The following is an 18,996-nucleotide window of genomic DNA, read 5'->3' as shown; positions in this document are numbered from 1 at the left end:
CCCGGGTTGCGAGCGGTAGAGGTGGGGCAGCCGCGCGGTTGGTGGATCGGAAATCGCCGAGGAAGAAGGAGCGAGGGCGGGCGAGGCTCTGCAGCCGGCAACTCCGCGTGCGCCCCCAACCGCGGCCGCCCGAGGGGAGCCAAACTTTGACGCGAGCCTGTAAGTGTTGCGTTTCGCCCGGATTCTTTTCTTTCTTTCTTTCTTTCCCCAAAGAAGTGTCGCGAGTAGGTGTGAACTCTCTCGGCCCTCCCTCTCCTCTTTTCTTCCCGCGTTTCCTTCCTTTTCTCTCTCTCTCCCTCCCTCCCTCTTTATCTCGCGCGCGCCCCCCCCCCCCACCCGGTATCTGGAGGGCGAGGGGTCCTGTGTGGCTCCTCGTGTTGCCGGACTGCCCGGGCTCTCGGTCTGGTTCCTCAGCCATAGTGGAGTAAGTTCACGCTATTACTGAAAAAGTTTTAAACTCCCAGTATTTCGACATACGCTTTTCTCTGCCTTTTCTCTTCCTTGTTACTCTAGTATTCACCCCCACGCACACCCGCACACACTCATACAATTATCCCAGTGACTAATTTATGGATTTTACCTCTTGGTTTTTAATTTCTGTGAGGCTGTAATCCTTTTCAGAGAAAAATATATAATGAGAGAAGTAAGATGTATTTACTCAGAAAGGGAAGTCTTCGTGTCTCCCCGTGGGGCCTTCCTCCAACTGAGTGTGCACTCACTTGTAGCCTGGGCTGCACTCCAACTCGCCAATGTTCAGATTCTGCCAGTGGCGTTTTAACATGATGAAATGTCCGGGGGAGGCTCTGCTGAGATAATACCTACGTTCAGATACATTTTCTGATGTACACACACAGAGAGAGAGAGAGAGAGAAGCAGTGACTCTTACAGGCTGCAGCATTAGCTCCCCCCCCCCCTTCCTGCCAACTTGCTTTTTGTTAACATCTTCCTGATGAATGGATCTGGAGAACTCAAAGGCTTGCAGATTTTTGGTGATCTTTGAGTTAGCAGTGCATGCATTTGGGAATATCTCTCGGAAATCTCAAGCAAAATTGTACTTACAAATTAAGGTGGCCCGTGTTGCCATGGATAACCTCATTGAATCAGGAAACAGAAGTGGCAGCTCTAAAGACTATCAATTTGAATATGGCATAACTTTCATGGGCTCTGGCCTGTGAAAGCTTATACCATAATGGAACATGTTAGCCTTGTGCTGTGGAGATTGTTATAAATTAGGTAAAGAAAAAGAAACTCCTTGAAGTAGCCCTACACTTTAAGAAGACAGGTAGTGACCAGGCAACCATGTTATGGAAGGGGAAGGGGTAAAGTTTCCTATGGCTACGGCATTGGTACTTTGTTTGAATTGCACAAGCTGCTTTTATATAAAGGTTCTGGTACTTCCCAATGTTATTTAAGATGCAAGCCTGATCATCCTGTCTCCCAAAAGGCAGAAGTAATGTTAGGGAGAAGAGTATAGAAAAATCATAGCAAGGGGTGAAGGAGCCTGATTCAAAAGAAAAGATTAAACAGTAGGGACTTTTAGATCGGAGAGGCAAGAATGACATCAGCAGGATATGTTTGAATAGAAACTTACCAAATCATGAATGGTGCAGAGGGTGTGAATGGAGAATGATCTTTCTTTTTAAATAGTAGAACACATACTCATCTATTGAAATTTATCCATGATTTAGGAAGGCATGCAGAAGGAAGAACTGCTTAGAACAGCACATACTGAACTTAAGAGTTTTTGTTGTGCCATGAACTGGGGATAGCAGTGGCTTCTTTTGTTGCAGCAATGAAACCTCCCAGAGGCTGAGTATGTCTGATAGCCAGATACTGGAGGTAAACAAACAGAGAATGCTTTTCTTCTTTATGTTGTTCTTGTGGATTTCCCTAGCATATTTGACTGGCTGAGTGCTGGGTTCTCAAGTTCTGGCTTGATTTGGGGGTTGAGCTTAATTCAAGCAGTGCATTATGCCTGCCACATAATACACATAATGTATAATAGGGTGAGTGATAAGAGTTGCAGGTATAGAATTGCTCTAATAAGGGGGAATGGTCTCCTGATGCGATAGGATTTTAACAGGCAGACAAAATGAGAGAATTGTAGTATAGAAACAGAGCGAGTCAGAAGGGGTCTCCCGGGCCATCTAGTCTGACCTCCGGCACCAGCCGGCTCCACTCACGACATGCCCACCATGTGCACGTCCAGCCTATCCTTGATAGAAACTAGTATCTCTATCAATAAAGGACTGTACTGGTTCAATTATAGGGCCAGGCTACACACAAACTGAGAAGGAAGGAATCCTCAGATAATTTCTAATCTAGTTGAAATTCCTTATTGGAGAACTCTCCAATGAGATTGTTAGAAAAAAAATAAAAAGTGCTGATAAGCTAACAGAGCTATACTTGGATCCCGGTCAGCTCAAAGTCTGGCAAGTGAGCAGAGACAAGGAAAATAGTAAAACTTGGTTTGTACTTTGTTAGTCATTCATACTATGCCAGTCAGCAACCATTTTTATGGAGTTTGTTGTTCTTTAGACACAATTTACTAACTTGATTCCTTCAGGCTCGCTTCAGAGTACTTTATGATACTCGGTGGCTTTTGTTACTTGGCATGCATTTGATAAAACGCCACGCCACTTAACATTCCATCATGCCTTCATAATGTTGAGAAACCTTGACACCAGAATGAGGCCACTCCTGGCTCAAATCCAGTTATATAGTCTCCTTTCCCCTCCTCTTTCCAGAAACAAATGTTTTGGGCAGTTACATAAACATGTGAGGACATCTCTGTGAAAAAATCCCTTTTGCTTCCAAAAGTAGGGAGGGGGGTTATTGTGCTAACTCCCATAGTGGTGAGGAGTAAGTGGCCAACGTTTGACTGGATTCTTGATGTGCCCATTTCTTCCTCAAAATGGATTGCTGGCAAAACATTTTACCTGTTTGAACAATTGACCCAGTGAGTTCCATTAAGCTCCAGTCCTAGCAACTGGAGGAAGGATATTCCCCCCTTTGATATTAATGCCATTAAATAGCAGTAATATAACTAACTGCTGAAGTCCAGGTAATAGGAATTGTTGTGCCAGTGGAGCAGGGGTCAGCAAGGGAGACTCAGGCTGCTCTTCGGGTGTTGCCCTCTAACATATGCCAGGTGTGGAGATAAGCTAGGACTGCACCTACTGGCTGGGCTCCCCGTGGTCATGCAGCTGTGCATGAGGAGGTCATATTTGCATCCACTTTGTGTGCATGGCTCCTCCCTGCCACTGGGAACCTGAATTGCCTCAGAGCTTCCTGTCATGTCCAGACTTGTCCCATACTGATCACATGTTCCATTCTGACCTCTTATCTACCGGGACAGCATTAGGGACCCACTGCATCCCATGGGGTTTATCCCAGGTGAATAGGCATAGGATTACAGTTGAAGTTGATACGAATGGCCTTGGAATAGCTGCCCTTGACAGAGGCAGCACTGTAACAGACCGTGTGACTGGAGAATGATCCTTCTTTTCTGGGAAACTGACCATCTAGATCCATTTCAGTTAGGTTTCAGGCCTAGGTTTGGCAGCGAAACTACTTTGGTGGCCCTGTGAGCTGACCTTTGCCAGGAGGACAGGGACAATGCATCCCTGCTTGTTCTCCTGAACCTCTCAGCGACTTTCAATATTGTCAACCATGGCATCCTTCTGGATAGGCTGGCTGAGTTTGGAGTTGGAGGCACCAAGCTCCAGTGGTTTGGCTCCTGCTTGGCCAGCCATTTCCAGAAGGTGGTGCTCAGGGCCAAGATGGAGCAGGCCCGGGCCCTAGGGCCAGGTGGTCGATAAAGGTCTTTACTCTTTTCCCCCATGCTACTGTGTGCCATGGCTTTTCTGCTGTGGGGTACCACAGGGGTCCATATTTTCCCCCATGCTCTTTAACATCTACACAAAACCACTGGGTGAGGTCATCTGGGGGTTTGGGGTGAAGCTCTACCTCTTGTTGTCACCTAATTCAGGTGTGGCAGTGACAGTTCTGAATCAGTGTCTCGGTGGAGTCATGGACTGGATGAAGGCTAATAAATTGAAACTAAATCCAGACAAGATGGAGGTACTACTGGTAGCTGGGTCCTCAGTCTGTATAAAGGATAGTTGCCCTGTCCTTGACAGGGTTGCACTCTGAAGAACAGCTTATGGAGTTTGAGGATGCTCATAGCTTTCCCTGGAATATCATGTGGACTCAGTGGCTAGAACTGATTTCCATCAACTCCGATTAATCCATCAGGTGTGTCCCTATCTAGACAAGCAGGAGTTAGCAACATTGAACTATGCACTGGTAACCTTCATTTGGACTTCTGTAATGTACTATACGTGGAGCTTCCCTTGAAGTCCAGAAGCTTCAGCTTGTCCAGAATGGAGCTGCCCACCTTTTGGCAGGAATTTCCAAGTGGGAACACATAACACCAATACTTTATCAGCTCCACTGGCTTCAGATTGCAATCAGGTCCCACTTTAAAGTGCTTATGCTAGTATATAAAGACCTAAACGGCTTAGGGCGTGGATATTTTAAGAAACACTTCCTCCCATATGAGCTTGCCCAGCTTTAAAGTCCACTACAGAGGTCCTTCTCCTGGAACCGCCCTTTCCAACAAATGGCCTTTCCCACTGTGGCGCTCCAGTTATGGAACCAGCTTTGCAGAGACGGGCACCTGTCACAATGTGTTACACTTTTTGGCACCAGGCCAAAACCTTTTTATTTTATTTATATTTTAACTATCAATTTTAATTGCTATTATTTTATTACATTTTTATTTTTGTGCCATATGGATACTGTGGAATAATTACAAATTGTTAATTGTAAATTTTAACTATTAAAATTACATTTATTGATTTTCATTGATTTTCTTATTGCTTTTAATTATTGCCATTTGTTTGTTTCATTTATACTATTTTTACTATTGATTATGGTAAGGACACCATTAAAGGCTTGTACACGCTGTGACGTAGGAGTGTGTATATGATGTGGGCAGGCAAGGGTGGAAGGGCATTCATGGGTGGATTTTACTTTTATAGATTCTGTTTTATTGTTATACATCGTTGTGATTAGTTGCTGCACTACTGTATGTATTTTAAATTCTGTCCTGTTATATTGTTTGTTTTGCTCTAAGCATTCTGAGAGCTTTGTTAGCTGTGAACGGTATACAAGAGCAGTAAATAAATAATAAGCAAAAGAAATGTAACATCATGCAAAGGTCTTGTCAGAAACTGGGCCAAAGTGGTGTCAGATGGAGCATTTTGGTGAACTGTCCAGAGAGCTTTGCCTGTTGAGCAATATAGACATAAATGAAACAAGCTTGGATCTTCATCTGTGTCATTTGAAAGACAGTCCAGTCATCAAGGTACCACATAAATTGGCACAGTTCTGCATCCCTCGAAGGTACAATCTTGTGCATGTTTAGGCAGAAAAACAGGGCTACATCTTCCAGCATGCCCCATGATATTTAAGATTGTGCCCTAAATTGTGATAGTAATAAGTTGTTGGAATGACATTTGGCACAGCACGGCAAGGAGAGCCTGCCAACCTCATAAAGAACAGCTCTGCAGTGATGGCACAATTGCCACTGTGGCCTGTTCACATTATGCATATGTTTAAAATTGCAGCACTGAAGTCTACTGACTATATCTTTCTTGGTGGTGTCTTCTTGACCTGTGTACTTTTGCTAGGATGAAATGACTGCAATGCTAACAAAAGCAAAGAACGGTGGGAGGAAAAATAGTGAGTGTTGCTTTTCTCTTCCCTTCCTCCAGTGTGAGTGGAACTCCACTAAATGCTACTCTGGATTTGGCCCTGTGTCTTTTGTGCTCTGCCATCATTTTAACATCATTTACAGTAGGGCCCAGTGAGAGAATGTCAAGGTAGCTTATGCCGGATTCTCCCAACTGAATGATTTCAGTAAAAATTAAACATCTGGAGCAATAATGAAAGCTGAAGGATTTGCTGAATTTCTTTCAAAAAAAAAAAAACCCAAAACAAAACTGCACTAGAGAGAGGTGGCTCTGTTTTTAATGCGCAAATGATTTCCACTGTTTGTGATCTTCTATTTTTTCTTTGGGTTAAGGAATCTGGATGCCTTGCCTGCAAGGATAAGTTACTTATATGCTGAGAGATTTTGATATACCAAGTGCTATGCAAGTTTAACTAACTCATTCATAAATATATAAAGTTGACACAATCCATGTGATTTTTGAAAGCAATGCTGACAGCCAAGCATCACATTTTAATTGCCCTTGATCTCAGTATGGCCTCTGCTCTCCAAGATGGAGTGGAGGAAGACATGTTTGCTGGCAGAAGGGTCAATCAATCCCTGGCATCTGCAGCTAAGGTCCAAGAAGTTGCCCTCTGAAATCCTGGAGAGCAGTTGTCCATCAGTGTAGCTTAGCAGGCATGAGATCATCTTGTGGTCCTGTAATTCCTATCCACCCTAGCTGGCTTAGCAAGGGTGTGGATGATGGGAGTTGTGGCCTTTCAGATGTTGCGGCCTAAATGTTGTCCAGCCCTGCTATAGGAAGCACAGAGCCAGATCCGAATCTGTATTAGGAACATGAATAATGACTTATTTCTATCTCACCATCCTGAGATTTCCTGCTTTGATCAGCACCCTATTTTATGCGGCAGATGTGTAGCCTTGGAACACCCACAAGCACTTTAGCAAGCCATGGGCCAATGAGGGCTTTCATACTGGGTGTTTAAGGGTCCATGCTTGTCATTCAGACTGCATGCATTTGCTGCAGGAAATAATGGCATAAAATTGGTGCATTCATGGCAAATATGATTGCTATGCAAAATGCAGAGCAGCTCTAATTGGATTACTTGTGCATGGGAATAATATGTGTAGCTTGCCTGCTTGCTTTTCTCATAGGTTATAAGACATTGCTCATTTCATACCTCCCTCAGCAAAAACTCCAGCTCTATGAGGCAGGTATTTCTATTTTACTTTCTTAGGATTCTCCCGACTTACCCCCACCCCATAACATTTCTCACAAAAATATAAACACAAAGAGCACATAGCAATAATCTTCATGATACTAGTGTTGTAATATGGGATCTCTAGTCCCATGATTACTACACCAGTATTTATTTATTGAAAGTATTTTTACTCAGCTTCTCAACAAGACCGTCTCCCAGAGCAGCTTGGGTATAATCAGTACAACACAACACTGCCCTCAGGCATACAATCTAAACCCACACAACAGGCAAGGAAAAAGGAATGGGGAGGGGCGGGGGATGCTTGAAATGGAACGGCCCCATTTCCCTCCCCATCTCCCTCAATATATAGTCCACTGGAAAGGCTGCTGCTGCTGGTAATATTAATAGTGGTGGGGACACCTGAGGAGGAGTCTTCCAGAGGTAGTCTTCCACAGGGCTACTAGCCTGTGCTCAGTTGTTTTCAACAAGACCAATGTCCAAAGTCAGTTTTGTGAATGGTTGTTTAGTTTTTCCACTTTCTTTACTGACTAACCAGCTCTTTTGTATACATACCACTTGCAATGGGATACCTCCCTCAATGTAATCTTGGATATCAGTGACCTTTGTAATAATGTCTCTCTTTTTGTTTAACAGTTTAATGTAAATATCTGGAAGAGATGATATATTCAACTGGATTATTGTATATATATTTGTGTATATATTTTATATATGTGATAATATATTATATTGGATTATTTACTAGGGTAACTAGTTAAATGATTGGTCTTCAATATACTCTCTGTTCTTTCCTAACCTTTAGAGAATGCCAACCAACACTGTGGAACTTGTTACCTTAAATACCTTGTTCAGACCATGCAGTAGCATCTTACATGATGAAGTTTCTTTTACTAAGTTTCCATAAGGCTCAAACTTCATTCTTTGTCCTTTTTTCTTTTGGGGGCAGGGTGCAATGAGAAAGTAGTATTTTCCCCCTTTTTGCAATAAGATTTTGTCTGAGGACCATGTCTGACTTCATGGTTTTCTCATTTGACAAAGTTTGGAAAATGAACTCATAGCAGCAAGCTGCTATTGTGGGTGTTGAGACAAAGACTCCCTTCCTGCCATCTGGCCAGGAACTCTGCTTTCGGGTTAAGATGTGTGTTTAGCAGCTCATTTGCCTCTGAGAGCCAGTGTAGCGTGGTGGTTAGAGTGTTAGAATGGGGATCTGGGAGATCTTCTAGTCCCCACTTGACCATGAAGCTCACTGGGTGACTTTGAGCCAGACACCCATTCTCATCCCAAACTACTTCACAGGGTTACTGTTGTGAGAATAAATGAAGCTGTAAGCCACCTTGAGTTCCTCACAGAGGAAAAAAAGGTAGAATATAAACACAGTGATGTTGTTGTTGTTAGATTTTTAACCTGTCCATTAGTCAGAATGACTCTCTGTTATAGTAATAGAACTAGGATGTGCGTGGGCGAAGTCTGGCCTAAGATGATAGGCTACAATTACTCCAGATGTTACATTCTTGAATGTTGATGCTTTGAATCAGGCATCACCAGCCTGCTTTTCTCCAGATACTTTAAACTTCAGTTCCATCAGCCCCAGCCAGCCTGGCCAATGGTCAGGACCACTGGGACTTGCATTCCAAAGTGCCTGCAGCAAATCAGGTTGGCTTACACAACTTCATTTGGTTGAGAAGGCTGCCCTGAGGGCTGCTTCACCATTGGTATTATGTGTTTATAGTATTAATTATTACATTTATATCTTACCCAGTAATGTGAGTTTTCCAGAAAATCTAGAACTGGAATTTTGTTCAATACAAATTGGGTTTATTTGTGTAGGAAAATTGTCAGTTTGCATGTGGAAATATTCTGATGCTTCAAAGTTGGGCAGATTGTGGCTCCAGATGTTTTGGGCTACAAGCTCCATCATCCTTCAACATGGGATGTGCTGGCTAGAGCTGATGGGAGTTGTACACATTGCCCAACTTTGCCCTAGAGCAGGGGTCGGCAGCCTTTAACGCTCAAAGAGCCATTTGGACCCGTTTCCCACAGAAAAGAAAACACCGGGAGCCGCAAAACTCTTTTGACCTCTAAATTGAAAATAACACTGCATATATCGTTTTTTACCTTTATGCTATGTATAAAAAAAACTATAGTGTGTTGCATTTATGAAATCAATGGACTGCTACAGAGACAACAAATTTTTATTTCTGCATGCAACAAAAACATTTTGAACTCTGAAAAAAAAGACGCTGGGTTGAAGGTTACTTTCAAATAAAATAGTCAATGTCTATTTGAGTCCTCCTCATATTTATGAAATAAAAAGCCGAACTTAAATTATCCACCTGCAGCAAACCAAAAATGCCATCTGCTTCTGTGTGCCCTCATCCTTTTATCAGGTGTACTGGAGGGTGCAGTCAGTTGACAACCTGAATAAAAAAAGGACTAATTGATACTTTCATACAGTAAGTAGAGTTTCTGCAATTCAACAAATATAAATAATAGTCTGGTGAAATATTGAGCAAACATCCCTCTCCCAATGTAATAATGTTGCTGGAATTTTTATAAGAATCTTCTTAAAACAAAGAAGTAGATCTGTATCTTCATTATGATTTAGCTGCAGCTCTTGTTCAGTCACTAAAAACTAAAAACTGTTATTTTTAATCTTACATTATAAACTAGTAGAATTCCTTTCATATATTTTGAATAGGAGAACAGCTTCCTGCAGAGTCAAAGTCAGTGCTAAAGGGCTGCATGCATTAAACAGCAAACCCCATAAGTTCATCAGCAGTAAAAGCAAATGAATCTACCCACGTACCATTAAACATGGTACGTGGATAGATTCAGTTTCAGGTTCAGTTTTCTTCAGAAACTTTTCTTCGATTTATCCCTGGTTGGCCTACCGGGGGAAAAAGCTCAGTAGATCGCCGGCTGCCTGTGGCTGCCTGTGCCTGCGCGAGGGGGGGTGTCACAGATATAGGTGTGTTTAGTGACTGATTAGCAGATAAACAGTCAAGTGATGTGAATTGTGACAGGTCCCAAGCACAGCTTTTAACATTCAGAAGAAGGACATTACATTTGGACAAAGACAATTTTTTCAGCAGGGTTTGAGTAACACGAGAGCCTGCAGGAAGCTTGTTCCACTCTTTGCCTGCACAACAGCAGAGGAATATAGCAATTTACTTAACCAGCTAGCGCTGTGTTCCTGAGTGGATGCCTCATCATCACCTATTGGCATTTTGTAACTCGGAGCCCATCAGCGGCTGTGCTGGCGTGTGCTTTGAGCCACGGAGCCGCAGCAGAGGGATTCAAGAGCCACATGCGGCTTCGGAGCCACGGTTTGCCACCCCTTCCCTAGAGAGATCTAATTTCGCATGCTTATATTGCTTGTATTTAGTAAAAAAAAAAAAAAAGCATAAAAATACCTCCTTTTTGTCAATATTCGATTTGAAATGTTTGAGGAGGAAAATTAAAGGTCACTGGATGCGATTTAAATGCTTTGGTATGTAGAATCTGTATTGAAGTACTTGTAAAAAAAGATAGCAGCATATGTGGCCTGACATTAAGAAAAAAGAAAGGTACAGAAAACTGTTAAAACACTTAATTAATTTTAGAAAGCCAAGGAAGTATGCTGGCAACCACATACCTGGTTCAACAGTTCTTTCACTAAGGGTTGTTTGGGGCACCCACAGTTTTGCTATCACTATTGGTTTGGTTTTACTGTGATACATGCATGTATTTCAATGACGCATATATATTTCTTCACAGAAGTGAGAACAAGGTCCAAAGCACTTGTTAGAAGCAATATTTCAGGGAATGAGCTGCAATATGTAGCTGGAGTAGTTTCTCCACTTTGGACCACAACAAAGAGGCTTTTTGTGGGTGCGATATTTCATTGCTTTTTAAGACTTGAAGATTTCAACCATTGCTTATAGGCAGTTTATACAGAGGACAAAACACTTCTAGTTTGAATCCACAGAATTAGGTGGCTATAATGAGCAATTAATCTTGCCTGTTCATGATGCTGAAGCAGAAGTGTTTCTGCTTCTCAAGCCTTTGACCTACTTTATCAGCTGAGCCTCTGCTGCACAGTACTGGAGGAAACTGTTACTCTTGCTTTCCTTGGGCATTTTGTGAGAATGGTTCGAAAGCCTTCTCATCCTTTTGATCTCGTTTGTCTTGAGGGCTGGATGAAGACTTCTTAAAATTCAGTTTTTGTAAGCCACCCAACTTTTAATTCTTCCTTGCATCCAGAGACTGATTCTTGGAGTAATTCCTGTATGAAATGTTAAACTGCCAAAACTTTGAAAGGTTCTTTAGAATTTTTATACCTGATGAAACATGGAAACTTAAGTAATAAGAAATGTGTTATTCTTTAATATTCCACATGAAATCATACAGTGAATACTATACTGAGGAATTTTTTTCTTATCGACTCTGAATTATTGAGGAGTTTTGGGAAGCTTTTCCTGTTGCACAGCCTTGACTAGAGAGAACATGTGGCAACCTCTTTTCTGTGTTCTACTCACCACTTTTTATTCAAAGCAAGTGAACATGCTTAGGGGGCTGAATGTTTTCTAGTTTTATATGACTGACAGTGGCAAGAAAGAGCCATCTGCCTGCTTTGAAGGTATTCAACATATTTCCCACAAATGCAGATCAACTTTTCATTGGTTGGTTAGATTAGCCAAGTTTAAAAAAAACCACTTTTAATTGACAAAAAAATTCCTGCACTTTAATTGGGCAGCAGATTTTTTCAATTCAAAAATTATTTTATAACATATAGGATTTTATAGAAACTGCTGAGGAAAAGATAGGGGGAAACCCTTCTAATTCAGTGTTGTTGTTGTTGTTGTTGTTGTTAGTTGCGAAGTCATGTCCGACCCAACTGTGGAGTGGGTACGTATTTTCATATGTGGTGGGAATGTGAATGTATAATAAAATTCTGGAAAGAGGTTTTTAAAGAAAGTGGTAAAATGCTAAGTTTAAATATTGAAATATGCCCTGAGATCACAATACTTTCAATATTTGATAAGAAACTATACAGTTGGAATAATAAAGAATTAATAATAAATTTAATAACAGCTGTTGAGATTAATCATAGCTAAGAACTGGAAAGTAAAATATGATTATGTGTGATTGGTATAGAGAAGTCTGAAATATAGCTATTAGTGTTAAATTTACTTGTGATATTAAAGTGAGAAAAGGGCATATAAAGAAAAATAATTTTAATAAGATTTATTGAATATGTGTTTAAAAAGGGAAAGGATTTGAACCTTCACCAGAGTCACTGCAATTTTGGAAGGAGGAAATTTCTTGGAAGAATTTTTGAATGGGTTCTCAGCATGTATCCTGTGGTCCCAGTAATGGGGTGCAAGGTGTTTTTTATGGTTTCTTTTAATTGTATGCTTAATGGTATATGTTTTTTTAATTGTAAGTTTTTAAAATTGCATTTTATATTGCAAAATTAGTTTTTATTTTTTTAAAGAGACTGCTGATGGTATGCACCATGCTAAAAGGGTATAGCCTGTTCTGAGATGATGGCTCTTGTGGCAGCCCTGTGCATCAGGCAGAATTGAAGGACACACCTTCCTTGTTCCGGCTATATTTTTACCTATATTCAAATACAATTGCGTAGTGATAAAAACTTATATGCTTAGTTTTGCTATTGCTTTAATTAGATTGCAGCCCTACTGATTTTATATAAACAGTAATGAAGGGCATTTTAAACACTATGAACCTTGGGTTGTGCTCTTCCTCCTCCTCCTCCTTCCTCCATCATGTGGGTGCCAAGTTGTGAAGGGGTGCTCAGCATGGTCCTTCCCCTACTGAGCCCGCTGCCATGTCAGTGGTGGGCTTAGCAGGGAGCAGTGGCTCGCTTCCAATTAAAACAAAGTTATATGTCAGATACTCTGGTGCAGTGGGAACCAAGTGATGCATCCAGCTGTTGCAGTGTGGGAACCTTAACATGGCAGTGCCAGCCAAAGGCTCTTGGCTGCTTGGCTGCATCAGAGCTCAGTGCGAGGCATTCTGGCAGCGTGGAGCTGACTCGTAAGTAACCCAGGCAGGGCGAGCGTAAATTCTAGTGGGCCCTGTTGGGGCATCTGGATCCAGGAGGAGCCCAGCATAATGCTGCGTGCTGGTGCTGAGCTTGTTTTGCCCCTTTCACAGCACATGAACAGATTGAAAGTGTCCATTTCTGATCTGAGAGCCAGTGTGGTGTGGTGGCGCGAGTGCTGAACCTGGGAGATCTAGGTTCTAGTCCCCACTTGGGTCTTAAAACTCCCTGCAGGACTTTGAGCCAGTCCCTGTCAGCAGAATGTATGTTGCAGAGTTGTTGTGAGGATAAGGGAGCTATGGAAGCCAGCTTGGGTTCCTCACAAGAGGGAAAAAAGGCCGGGTATAAATGCAACAACAACAATTGCTGTAAGCCAGAGTTTTGCTGGGTTCAAAGGAAACAGCAGATGGTGGTTTGATGCAAACGATGAACAGGAGATTTGAAGAAGAAGAAGAGGTGTGTGTACAAGCCTGGGGCTGCTCATGTTTGTAGTAACAATCCATGGCTGAAAAGTTCCGGTCAGTTCGTGTGGTTCAGAAGACTGTGCAGTAAGTCCTTGCGTGCCTGACAGGGATCTCCGAAGGACTGCTAAGGTCATGGCAGAGGTTTGGCTTGGACTCTGGCGTCTGCTTCATAATCTGCTAAATTTCCTACGCATATCCTGTGAATTAAAAATCTTAATCACTGATTTGAACTGAAGCTCAGAACTGAAACAAAAATTAGCCACAAAACCAAAAAATACACTGTGTCAGCTGAATTTCAAACTGGCCAGGAGGTTGTGCTCTTTGTAGCTGCTGCATTCTTTTGAGTCACCATAAATGTTCCAAGCTGCCTAAATGAACAGCACTTCCCACATGAAAATAAGCATGCAGCCTTCTAGTAGTTTGGGGTGCAGAACTTGGTTTCTGTTGAGGGTTTTGTTTCCTCAGGGTTAATCTGTTAGAGACCAGATGCTGCCAATTGTTGGGCTAAAGCCAAAACTGTAGCCACCCCCCCACACACATGCGCGCGCACACACGCGCGCTTCCTCCTTATCTGTCTGTCCCAGGAGAGTCAGATTGCTTTGTCAGATGTTAGAAGGAATTGCCACATAAAATTAGCATGCAGCCTACATGCAGCCTTAGGGTTGCAGGTTGACTGCACTTAGTTTGGACAGTTGTTGGTCATATGTGATTGTCTGCATATGAGTTGCATGCTAATTCTCTCTCTTTTTTTTAAGTTTGAAGGAGCCCTGAATATACTATGGTCAACTTCCAGTTTTAAGTTCTTGCATTGCGTAGGATGGAATATTCAACATTGCTTTGGCTAAATTGCCTGCTGCTTTCTGCAGGAAACAGTAAGAGATGTGCTTCTCAAGTGATTCAACAGTGGGCCTATTTTTGGTGGCTTGTCTGAGCTAACTGAAAGTGCAAATCGGGCCCATGGTTGCTAGACGTTAACCAGTGGCTACCAGAAGGATAACATGATAAAATAAACTGAAGAGGAGGATTTTTATTTTATTTTATTTTATTTTATTTTATTTTATTTTATTGCATGTAAAGAGGGAGATGGTTGGAATGTTTATGTTTGGAAACTGGTCTTTGAGGGTTCAAGTGGAACATGAGCTTGAAGGAAATGTTGCTGCTGAAGCTGAAGGATCGTGCTGGCTGGGCTGCTTTCTGCCTTGAAAGGGCTCTTTTCATCCGTTGGGCACTGCACATAAGACCTCTTTGCTGGTGCAGCAAAAGCTGGTAATCTCTGTGGTTGGGAAAGGCCTCCACTGTAGGCTTTTTGGAGAAAAGATGAAGGGAGTGGAGTAGCCCACAATTCCTCCATAATATTTGTCCTTTCTCAGCCTTTTAATGAGCTGCCAGCTAGTGGCTTCCTACTTTGCCTTGTGCTTTTGTAAAAAGGTACCTTCTTCTGGAGTGAAGGCGTGTCCATGTGAGGTGGCTCTTACAAAAAGCAGAAAAGGCTGATAATTTTATTCACCCATGTAGTTTGTAGGTACTCGTAAGACAGTGATGGGCAAGTTGCTGTCCACTGAGTGTTCTGGCATGCAACTCTCATCATTCCCTTTGACTGTGCACTCTTGGCTGTGCAGATTGAAGCTGATGCGAATTGCATGCCAAAACATACGGAGGCCCTTGTTGTCTGCCCTGACAGAAAAAAAGACTGTCCCAAAGAGGGAAAACAGTGTGATGCTACTTTGCAAACTCTCTCTGCCATGTGATGATGGTAATGGGGTTAGCCGTTATTACCAGGGAAACATAAGCCATGGTGCTTTCATGCAATATATGATACTGAATAGCTGAAATGTGCTGTAGCTCTGAGGGACAGTTTCTAATATTTTTCAATTTAGTTATGATACATTGCATTCAAATTCAGCTTCCTTCCCCAACCTGGTATCCTCCAGATGTATTGGAATTCAGTGCCCCCATCCCAGCCAGTATGGCCGATGGTCAGGGGCTCTGGGCTGTAATCCAAAACACCAGTAGGGTAATCTGTTTGGGAAAGGCTGGGTTAAGAGTATATGGTCCAGAGGATGCCTACCACTTCCTGTTGTTTGGATGGATGGAAACAATTTCTGGCACAGGAGAACTCACAGCAAGTATGAAGTTGATAAAACTTTGTTTGTACAGTGTTTTTCAAATTGTTCTGTCTGATTTCAGTGTTCATGCTGTGAGTATCATATCTTATAGAGCCAAAATGGCACCATCCACATGCAAAGGGAGAATCAGCAGGCTTGGAGAATTCCCAGTGTTTCTAGAAGCCCCCTCTTCCTCAAAAGAGATGTTGAAGGAAAACCCCCCGAAGGGTCAGTGTGGCGTGGTGTTGGACTAGGGAGGTCCAGGTTCTGGTTTCCATTTGGCAATGAAGCTCCTTGGGTGATTTTAGGCCAGACACTGATTCCTAGTCTGTAGTGAGGATAAAACAGGGAGGAGGAGGAAGAGGAGCAGGGGTAAGCTACTTTGTGCCCTTTGCAAGAGGGAGAAAGCTAGAATCCAAATATAACCCCTAAAAAGGAATGAATGAAGGGAGGCCCCAAAATCAGCCCAGTGAGAACAGAACATGACTGACTGTTAGGGGCAAAAACAGAAAATTAGTGGGGCAATGGAACAGAACCATGCAGGGTAGGCATGGCTGGCTGGAATACTGTGTGGGAGCATTTGACCTTGAAGCATTGTGTTGCAGGTTCTGCTTGAGTAGAGGAAGGAGTGAATGGAGAACTCTCCTTATAGGCATGCGTGCATCCTTGTTTGTCTCCTGACTCAGCAGCAGACTCAGCCTCTTTGTGCTTATGCATATATTCTTCATGTCGAGATTGGCCTTCCCTAGTCCCCATGACTCTGGTCAAGACAAAGCTGTGCTTTTGTAAGTGAGGGAGTAAGCCACATGTGCAGGAGCTACACACCTGCGGTGATCCATCCCTCTTTGTCTCCAGACAGATCCTGGAAGCATGAGCATTGCTTTGTAGCCCTGCTTTCTAACTGGTTTTGCAGCTTTATCAAATGTCTGTCACCACAGTACCAGCACGCAAGCGCTTCCCTTCCTGGTAAATTGAACAGTAAGGTGGAACCTTCCTCTTCTCCTTGCTGAGTGCCTTGCCACAGATAAGTCTGTGGCAGGCTGAATACCCCAGGACCACACCAGCGGGGACAGGGAGTGGCTGAATCAAATGCCAGTTACTGGCTGTATGCATCTGCTGACCTTCCTTCCAAGTAGTTGCATTATCATCTTCTGCAAAGTCAGTAGCCGAAGGACCTATCCATCAATCAAATCTATATCTAGCTTTGGAGTGGCAGATTGCAAGTAAACGACAAAGAACCTTGTGGCACCTCAAAGACTGTCCCCTGCAGCAGGCCTTTCTTCTGGTGCATTGCTGTTCCATGTCGGCCCCTTCACAAGAATCTCTTCTTAAAGGATAGCGTTGAGTCAGAATTGGTCCTGTTTGTCCCCTTTTGGCCTGTTTGTTTGTTCCATGAGTCACATGAGAGCCCAGACAGGGGTGGCCAGTCTTGCTCAACAGAAGAGCCACATATGTGGATGTCAGTGGTTTGAGAGCTGCAAGCTGGTGCCCGCAGGCGGCAGTGAGAAGCAAGTGGGTGCCCCTGGGCAGCTGCAGTGGTGAGCCACAAAATAAGCTCTGGGCACCGCATGTGGCTCCTGAGCCTCAGTTTGGCCACCCCTACCATAGGGTCTACTGCCTAGACATTGAAGTAGTGATTATATTATGGGGGAAGAGGTAGGGTGGGCCTGTAAGGATGCCCTCAAGCCCGATCCATTGGCTTTCTTCTCTCTTAACCAGATCAGACCTTAACATTAGCTGTAAAGGGCTCATCAGAAAATGTACAGGAAGAGGGACCTCCCCCCCTCCCTCCCCCCCTCCCCTGCTGGTTTCAACCTCAAAACTGCAAAGCTCAACTTGACGAAAATGTATTATATAGGTCATTCTGTTAGGAGACTGAAGTGTGGGCGATTGCTGCAAACCTTGCCAACTGCTTTTAGCCTTGTAAATTCTGTAAACAAAATGTACTAATGGAAACTTCAGATGTGGCTGCCCTTTTTCTTCCCTCCCTCCAAGCTGCGCAACAGCTGCTGGACACCCACAAGTGAGTGCCCAGCAGGCTGTTGCATCTGCCTTCTAGCTTTTTGGAGTGTGCGTATTGTCTGACATTTCTTGTCAGATTGGGGACTCTCTCACTGCACTTCACCCAGCGAATGCTTTAAGCCCTGCTTCATCTCCTTTGTGGTGGGTGGTGGGGAATCCTGTGAACTTTGCATGCCAGCGATATGCGGGTATGACATAGGTTTTTGGAAAGGTGGTTTCTTTCCCCCTGCTCTCCCCATTGAAAACAAGCAGTGCTCATTGTTGGAATGGAACTGTTTGTAGTGGCTTTTTCCTAATAGATGTTTGGTTTGATCGCTGGACCTGATATTACGTAAGATAGTGAGGGTGGTGGGTGGGAAAACGGTAGTGCGTTGGTAGGATGGAAACGCATGGGAATGAAAGCAGAGGAAGCTGAGCTGGCCCATGATGGGGGAGCATGTCTCAGCTCACATTATCCTAATATGCTTCTGCGGATGTATCATTCTCGGATAGGGATGCTGTTAAGTTGAGAGTGGCAGAATGCGAATCTGGTAAGAAGTCAGGCAGCTTTCCGTTTTGTTTACAAGCTCAGCTAATGAACCTTGTTTTACATACATGGATTGTCCTAGCAATGTGTTGATACAGTAAAGCCATCAAGCAAAGTTTACGCAGCTTTGAGAGAGCTGGATTCATTCTGCCCCTAGGCACCACACCCTCCTGTAGACTGCTGAGGAGGGCCCACCCATGGGGGGGGTCTGCTCTACATGGGGGGGAGTGCAGCTGTATAACTCTGTTTGTCCAGCTATTTCCTCTACCCCACCTCAAACTGTATCGGGTACAAGGCTGTATGCTGGTTAAGGAAGAGGCTACTGCAGGCTTAAAGCATTTTGACTCATGCAAAGTGATTTAGTAGTAGTTGTACTAGTAGCATTTGTTTCATCTCTGTACTGCCAATAGCTTAAGCTCTCTGGACAGTTTATAACATAGTATAAACGGAATAAAGTACAATTGATAAAAACATTAAAATTAATTAAAAATTAATTTAAAATAGCATGAAAGAATATTAGAAGACAATTAAAAAGACTCAGCCAAGAAGAAAAAGAAGGGATCTGCTTAATTGTGTCAGGCCCCTAAATGACCAGGGAGGTTTTTTAAGGTTTCCACAAAAAGGACAAAAAGATAGCAAATTTGAAACCAGGTGGGCCATAGTGGGGAGGTTGTTTCAAAGGTGGGGGGTCACCACAGAGAAGGCTCTGCCCCTAGTTGCCACCTTCCCAGCCTCTTGAGGGGTTGGCACTTGGAGGAAGGCCGCAGAGGCTGAGCACAGTGTCTGGGTAGGCAGGGGTTAAGAGAGGCACTCTGACAGGTATTATGGCCCCGGGCTGTGGAGGGCTTTATAGGTTAAGATCAGCGCCTGGAATTG

At 43.2% G+C, this 18,996-nt stretch overlaps 1 protein-coding gene across 2 annotated transcripts in view; it reads left to right on the top strand.

Annotated features, from left to right (window-relative positions):
- Positions 1-55: 55 nt before the first annotated feature.
- The window catches only part of RHBDF2 (rhomboid 5 homolog 2), an 82,993-nt gene continuing 64,052 nt past the window's right edge, over positions 56-18,996 (top strand). For both annotated transcript variants that reach the window (XM_044453805.1, XM_044453806.1), the window contains exon 1: positions 56-159. The gene's annotated coding sequence lies outside the window, so the exon portion shown is untranslated. The remainder of the gene's footprint in view (positions 160-18,996) is intronic.

Source organism: Varanus komodoensis, unplaced genomic scaffold (genome assembly GCF_004798865.1).
Source record: "Varanus komodoensis strain SLA01 unplaced genomic scaffold, ASM479886v1 scaffold7_1, whole genome shotgun sequence".
In the NCBI taxonomy this organism is placed as follows: Eukaryota; Metazoa; Chordata; class Lepidosauria; order Squamata; family Varanidae; genus Varanus; species Varanus komodoensis.
This window is presented reverse-complemented; position numbering and strand designations above follow the sequence as displayed.